This window comes from Euprymna scolopes, chromosome 27 (assembly GCF_053919585.1).
Source record: "Euprymna scolopes isolate OS-2025 chromosome 27, ASM5391958v1, whole genome shotgun sequence".
In the NCBI taxonomy this organism is placed as follows: Eukaryota; Metazoa; Mollusca; class Cephalopoda; order Sepiida; family Sepiolidae; genus Euprymna; species Euprymna scolopes.
This window is the reverse complement of record NC_136508.1, coordinates 69,547-77,377: the sequence shown is the minus strand read 5'-3', so window position 1 is coordinate 77,377 and position 7,831 is coordinate 69,547. Positions and strand designations below refer to the sequence as shown.

The 7,831-nt window shown below is 36.2% G+C and overlaps 1 pseudogene; it reads left to right on the top strand.

Moving 5' to 3' along the window:
* The first annotated feature begins 1,210 nt into the window (after positions 1-1,210).
* Positions 1,211-1,344, top strand: LOC145249170 (U2 spliceosomal RNA; annotated as a pseudogene).
* Positions 1,345-7,831: the final 6,487 nt, after the last annotated feature.

Here is a 7,831-nt window from a genome sequence, read left to right as displayed (position 1 = left end):
ATAATAGATAGATTATGCTAGATATATTTCCATATGTCTGAATACCCTATATACAAATTTTCTAATCGGTAGATAAAAAATATGTTGAATATATAGGGTGAGAATTGTACTTACTCTCTCTCTCTCTCTCTCTCTCTCACGCACACATTCTCACTTTTATGGATATAATAGATAGATTATGCTGGATATATTTCCATATGTCTGAATACCCTATATACAAATGGTCAAATCTGTAGATAACAAATTTATTGAATAGATAGGTTGAGAATTGTTCTCTCTCTCTCTCTCGCAACCTTACACACACAACCACACGCAAACATTCTGACTTTTATAGATATAATAGATCGATTATGCTAGATATATTTCCATATGTCTGAATACCCAATATACAAATTTTCAAATCTGTAGGTAAAAAATTTGTTGAATATATAGGTTGAGAATTGTTCTCTCTCTCTCACACACTCACATTCTCACTTTTATAGATATAATGTATAGATTATGCTAGATATATTTCTATATGTCTGAATACCCTATATACAAAGTTTAAAATCCGTAGATAAAAATACGTTGAGTATATAGGTTGAGAATTGTTCTCTCTCTCTCTTACGCACACACACACACACACACACACACACATTTTCACTTTTATAGATATAATAGATAGATTATGCTAGATATATTTCCATATGTCTGAATACCCTATATACAAACTTTCAAATCTGTAGATAAAAAATTTGTTGAGTATATAGGTTGAGAATTGTTCTCTCTCTCTCACACGAAACTGTGCGCTCGGCTTCTTCCCCCCCTTCCCACCCCAAATGCTTGGGAAACTGTGCACTGTTTTTGTTGGTTTTCAAGCTGCCTCTTCCCCCCCCACACACACACAGTTTAACAGTAGTAGGAGGTCAAGAGAAAGAGGGTGAGAGAGAGAGAAGAGTAAGTTGGTGAGAGAGAGAGAAAAGAGAAAGAGGGTGTTGGTTTTATATTTTTATTATCGTCTAATATTTTGAAAGCTGAATTTCTAATAAAATGTGCATCTATAGGAGATAATGCCTGGGAATGTGTTCCCCCCCCCACAGTTTAACAGTGGTGTGACGTCAAGAGAAAGAGGGTGAGAGAGAGGGAAGAGTAAGTGGGTGAGAGAGAGAAAGAGAGAGAAAAAAAAGAAAGACGGTGTTGGTTTTGTGAAAAAAGTTGTTATTTACAATTGTTCGCATTCTTGGCCTTTTGGTCAAGATCAAAGTGTAGTATCTGTTCTTCAGATGCTGCACTTCTATTTCTTGTTCTCTTTCGGTGGAGGAGAAATCCTCCACGATTGAGACAATTTTTATTTTTGTACCTTTTCTCCACGTTAAAAAACGACCCTGGTGTCTAACTCTGTCCCGTGGGGAGGCATAGTAAATAGGTACAATTGTTCGCCATTAGTGGATGTTGACGTCACGTCACGTGACATGACTAAGCGTTTTTTTTTTTTAGTATGAATAACATTTTTTGTTATAATTATAAAGTCTACACTTAATTTTATAGAAAATGATGTATATATAATAGAAAAAAAAAATTACTGGTTTTGTTGGATTCAAGTGGATCCCCCCCTCCAGTTTAAGAGATAGCAGGTCACGTGGTAATATACAAAATGGCTAGCGTAAATATAAAGATCGGTTTTTTTATCGACGAATATTTTGAAAGCTGAATTTTTTTTTATTCCTGTACATTTTTTCCTGATATTTTTCGTTAAAACTCTTGTATAAATACTATTTTTAACCAGTTAAATACGTTGGAGACATTGTCATGGAGTTTAATAATCTCTAGAACAAAGCAGAAGAGAAATTACAAAAGTATCGGTAAAACAAAGTGTTTGTTTACATTTGTTCGCCATTACTGGATGTTGACGTCACGTCACGTGACATGACTAAGCGTTTTTGGATTATGTAATATTAACATTAAAATGACAGGTTTTTTGGGGGGCCCCCCTAGGAGAGAAATGATCAGTTCACCCCCTTTTAATGGTCCGTTTGGTGTGGAATTTCGATATTTGTCATGCGGGTGATCAAGGTTCAATATGATACATAATTTGTCAACTTTGGTTGTGTCTGTCAAAAGTTTGAGCTGACGTCACGTCACGTGACACGTATTGAATAACGTTAAAATGACAGGTTTTTTGGGGGGCCCCCCTAGGAGAAAAACGATCAGTTGACCCCTTTCTACTGGTCCGTTTGACGTGAAATTTCGATATTTGTCATCCGGGTGATCAAGGTGCAATATGATACCAAATTTGTCAACTCTGGTTCCGTCTTTCAAAAGTTTTAGCGTTACAAACAAACATACATACATACATACATACATACATACATACACACCGATTTTTGCCTTTTATATATATAGATGATGATGATGACTAGCAGGGCTACCCGGCGTTGCTCGGGACCGTATAAACAATGAAAAAACAAAAGCAGATATTGAACATATGTTTTATTCTTAGGGGAGAGGAATCTTTCATCTCTATGTATTATTTGTTTTATCTACCCTAGGACTGGTATTGTTCATGTTTTATCCCTAGCATAGGTAATTTACAGCATGTATATGAAATTGTTTTACCTTAGGGAGAAGAGAACAGGTAATATACAACATAATGTGTATATATTACATCCCTGGCAACGCCTAGAAACCAGCTAGAATATGTATTTCAGTCAATCTTTATTACATCCTGGGCTATGCCGGTAAAACCAGCTAATCTCTATTTAGTGACTTGACCACCAAAATACCTCCCTAAGTGTGTCCTTTCTTTTGAACTTATTAGATATAGGTATCTAGAAATGTGTGTGAAATTTTGTTGAATGCATTGTTCACTATGATTTTCTTATTGTTCTACACAATATCAACTGCAGCGAAATAACACAGTAAACTTAGTGTAGTGTGAGAATAAAGAGCAAAGGAAAAAATTAGAATCATATTCTGTAATTGCAAATCTAAATTTGCTAGCGTGTACCAGTATTTGCCAGGTTGTGGAAATTTGGAATTTATAACATACTAGCAGGGCTACCCGGCATTGCCCGGGACCGTATGAACAATGAAAAAACAAAAGCAGATATTGAACATATGTTTTATTCTTAGGGAAGAAGAATCTTTCAGGGTGAGAGAGAGAGAGAAGATAAAGAGTGTGAGAGAGAGGCAGAATAGAAAGTTGTTACATCCTCTTTCCCAAATTTGACTACTGTTCACGTTTGAACTCTCATCGTCGAGTTGATCCTCGAGTTGCCTATTGGCCTTGATAAGTGCTAATATAGAGAGAAGAGAAACAGGGTGAGAGAGAGAAGATAAAGAGTGTGAGAGAGAGGCAGAAGAGAAAGTTGTTCCATCCTCTTTCCCAAAGTTGAATACTGTGCACGTTTGAACTCTCATCGTCGAGTTTATCCTCGAGTTGCCTATTGGCCTTGATAAGTGCTTATACAGAGAGACGAGAAACAGGGGTAGAGAGAGAGAGAGAAGATAAAGAGTGTGAGAGAGAGGCAGAAGAGAAAGTTGTTCTATCCTCTTTCCCAAATTTCACTACTGTGGACGTTTGAACTCTCATCCTCGAGTTTATCCTCGAGTTGCCTATTGGCCTTGATAAGCGCTAATATAGAGAGAAGAGAAACGGGGGTAGAGAGAGAGAGAAGATAAAGAGTGTGAGAGAGAGGCAGAAGAGAAAGTTGTTCTATCCTCTTCCCAAATTTCACTACTGTACACGTTTGAACTCTCATCCTCGAGTTGATCCTCGAGTTGCCTATTGGCCTTGATAAGTGCTAATATAGAGAGAAGAGAAACAGGGGTAGAGAAAGAGAGAGAGAGAAGATAAAGAGTGTGAGAGAGAGGCAGAAGAGAAAGTTGTTCCATCCTCTTTCGTGAGAGAGAGGCTGAAGAGAAAATTGTTCCATCCTCTTTCCCAAATTTCACTACTGTGCACGTTTGAACTCTCATCCTCGTTGCCTTTTGGCCTTGATAAGTGCTGATATAGATAGAAGGGAAAGAGGGTGAGAGAGAGTAGATAAAGAGGGTGAGAGAGAGAAAGAGAAGAGAAAGAGGTCTAGAGAGAGAGAGAGAGAGAAGAGAGAGAGAGAAATATGGTGAGTCGAGTTGATCCTCGAGTTGCCTATTTGCCTTGATAAGTGCTAATATAGAGAGAAGAGAAACAGGGTGAGAGAGAGAGAGAGAAGATAAAGAGTGTTAGAGAGAGGCAGAAGAGAAAGTTGTTCCATCCTCTTTTCCAAATTGTAATACTGTGCACGTTTGAACTCTCATCGTCGAGTCTATCCTCGATTTGCCTATTGGCCTTGATAAGTGCTAATATAGAGAGAAGATAAACAGGGTGAGAGAGAGAGAGAGAGCGAGAGAGAGAGAAGATAAATAGTCTGAGAGAGAGGCAGAAGAGAAAGTTGTTCCATCCTCTTTCCCAAATTTCACTACTGTGCACGTTTGAACTCTCAATCTCGAGTTGCCTATTAATCTTGATAAGTGCTAATATAGATAGAAGGGAAAGAGGGTGAGAGAGAGTAGATAAAGAGGGTGAGAGAGAGAAAGAGGAGAGAAAGAGGTCTAGAGAGAGAGAGAGAGAAGAGAGTGAGAGAGAGAGAGAGAAATATGGTGAGTTGAGTTGATCCTCGAGTTTCCTATTTGCCTTGATAAGTGTGTGATATAGAGAGAAGAGAAACAGGGTGAGAGAGTGAGAGAGAAGATAAAGAGTGTTAGAGAGAGGCAGAAGAGAAAGTTGTTCCATCCTCTTTTCCAAATTGTAATACTGTGCACGTTTGAACTCTCATCGTCGAGTCTATCCTCGATTTGCCTATTGGCCTTGATAATGCTAATATAGAGAGAAGAGAAACAGGGTGAGAGATAGAGAGCGAGAGAGAGAGAAGATACATAGTCTGAGAGAGAGGCAGAAGAGAAAGTTGGCGAGAGAGAGAGAGAGAGAGAGAAAGACGGCGAGAGAGAGAGAGAAAGACGGCGAGAGAGAGAGAGAGAATGTGTTCTTTGGAAAATGTGCACGCGACCTAATTTTCGTTTACATAAGCGGCCTGATACTGATACCCCCCCTCCCCCTTCAAGTTAACAGAGTTAGAATGTATAAACAAAATGGCTAAATCTTTTGGCTAAATCTTTGTTTACATGTTTTACAAAGAGCAAAGTCATCTTCGCCGGCAAAAAACTTCAAGCAAAAATAAAACATTTTCCCTACGTCAATTTTCGTGTAATTTTGGGATTTTGATTTTTGGAGTACGATAATTCCGTTGGTAATAACGGTTCGAGTCGAAAACTAATATTTAACTGTATTATAGTATCAATTTCTCCTCCGAAGGCAGTTTTAACGTACCTCAGCCGCAGCCGACATTTTACTGAGCTGACGTCACGTCACGTGACACGTAATGAATAACGTTAAAATGACAGTTTTTTTTGGGGCCCCCCCTGGAAGAAAAATGATAAGTTCACCCCCTTCTAATTGTCCGTTTGACGTGAAATTTCGATATTTGTCATGCGGGTGATCAAGGTGCAATATGATACCTAATTTGTCAACTTTGGTTGTGTCTGTCAAAAGTTTTAGCGTTACAAACAAACATACATACATACATACATACATACATACACACCGATTTTTGCCTTTTATATATTACTAGCAGGGCTACCCGGCGTTGCTCGGGACCGTATAAACAATGAAAAAACAAAAGCAGATATTGAATATATGTTTTATTCTTAGGGGAGAGGAATCTTTCATCTCTATGTATTATTTGTTTTATCTACCCTAGGACTGGTATTGTTCATGTTTTATCCCTAGCGTAGGTAATTTACAGCATGTATATGAAATTTTTTTTCCTTAGGGAGAAGAGAACAGGTAATATACAACATAATGTGTCTATATTACATCCCTGGCAACGCCTAGAAACCAGCTAGAACATGTATTTCAGTCAATCTTTATTAGATCCTGGGCTATGCCGGGAAACCAGCTAATCTCTATTTAGTGACTTGACCACCAAAATACCTCCCTAAGTGTGTCCTTTCTTTTGAACTTATTAGATATAGGTATCTAGAAATGTGTATGAAATTTTGTTGAATGCATTGTTCACTATGATTTTCTTATTGTTCTACACAATATCAACTGTAGCGAAATAAAACAGTAAACTTAGTGTAGTGTTAGAATAAAGAGCAAAGGAAAAAATTAGAATCATATTCTGTAATTGCAAATCTAAATTTGCTAGCGTGTACCAGTATTTGCCAGGTTGTGGAAATTTGGAATTTATAACATATGTAGTGGCCTTTTCTTAGATACCTATTGCTAAAAATTATACTTTCATTTTGTTAGAAACATCTCTCTCCGGATGCCCTGCATCATCCAAAATAAAAACAAATATTTTTATAATTGTTTCAGTACATTGCTACACAATGTGAAATTTGTTGACGTTTGTAAAAAAAAAAATCATGAATGTGCTTATATTCCAAAAAAGAAAATATCAGTGCTCAGTATTGAAAATGTTTGAGATTCAAAAGTCTGTAACATTTCTACTAACTTCATAAGATGTCATGTGAGAAACTGAATTGAATATCAAGACATTATCTGAAGCGTTTTTATTTTGGTGTAACATATGTGTTTACAGTGAACCTTAACTTTTAATAAACAGCTTGGTATGCAATGACATAGGCTAAGAATCTTAGACAAAATATATATAAATTGGAAAAATGTGTGAACAAATGAAAAAAAAAATGATCTGCTCCACTTGATGACATCAAGCACAGTAATATTTTAGCGAAGAAACTATGAAATTGATGTTCAGTGATTAGTTTGGATGAATGAGAAAATGTAATTGTTTGATGCATAAAAAATAACTCATTTGCTGTATTTAATATTAAGCAGCAAAATATAGTGATTTGAATATTTAGGAAAACATCAAACCAGATTATGTAAAAAAAAAAAGATGAAATTAGAAAATATATATTTTATGCTTATGAGTTTTGCCAATTAAAATGTTGTGGCAGAAATTGGGTGATTACCAAGTAATTTTATTTTGGTAAAATTCTTAAATTATTTCAATGTTTATTATAATTTCTAATTAGTGACTTGCTATCATCAAAATCCGCCCCAAAGAGTGTCCTTTCTTTTATTAGGTATCAGAATAGGTATCCAGATTTCTACTTCTATACAAATGTGATATTGTAGTACAGTAAATGTCAAATTGTTTTTCAAGTATTAGTTTGTAACGTTTGTACTGACTTCATCAGATGTCATGTAAGGAACTGAATTCTATTTAAGACTTTATCTGAAGTGTTTTTATTTTGGTAGATCATGTGTGATTACACTGTAGTAATTGCGCTGATAGCATGTTAACTACAAATGACAAAAGTGAAATCAATTTCTGATTCAGCTACACAATATAAACTAAAGGAAATCAAATTTGCAAAATAAAAGAAAAATGTAGTTATGGGTTAGTTTGGAGTTAGAATAAAAAGCCAACAAAACAGTTAGTTTATATTGTGTAGACTGTTTAATTAACTTTTTTCATTTCTGATAGTATTGAGAGTGGTCAATGAAAACCTTAATTTCTGACAAAATACTGTAATTTTCTTGGATACCCATTCATAAAAAGTACCTTTTTTGTGAAAAAAAAAACACTCCCCAGATCACCTTCACCACCTAAAATACAAAAACAAAAATATCTTTATTCTTCAAATATTGTGTTTGACTGGAGGGCGGGCTGAGCACTCCCAAAAAGGTAGGAGCCGGGGAACTTCTCCTCCCAGAAAGGGGGCCCGGGAAGGCTTCCCTGTCCCCATATTTTTTTTTTTTTTGTGTAAGGTTGATCTCTTT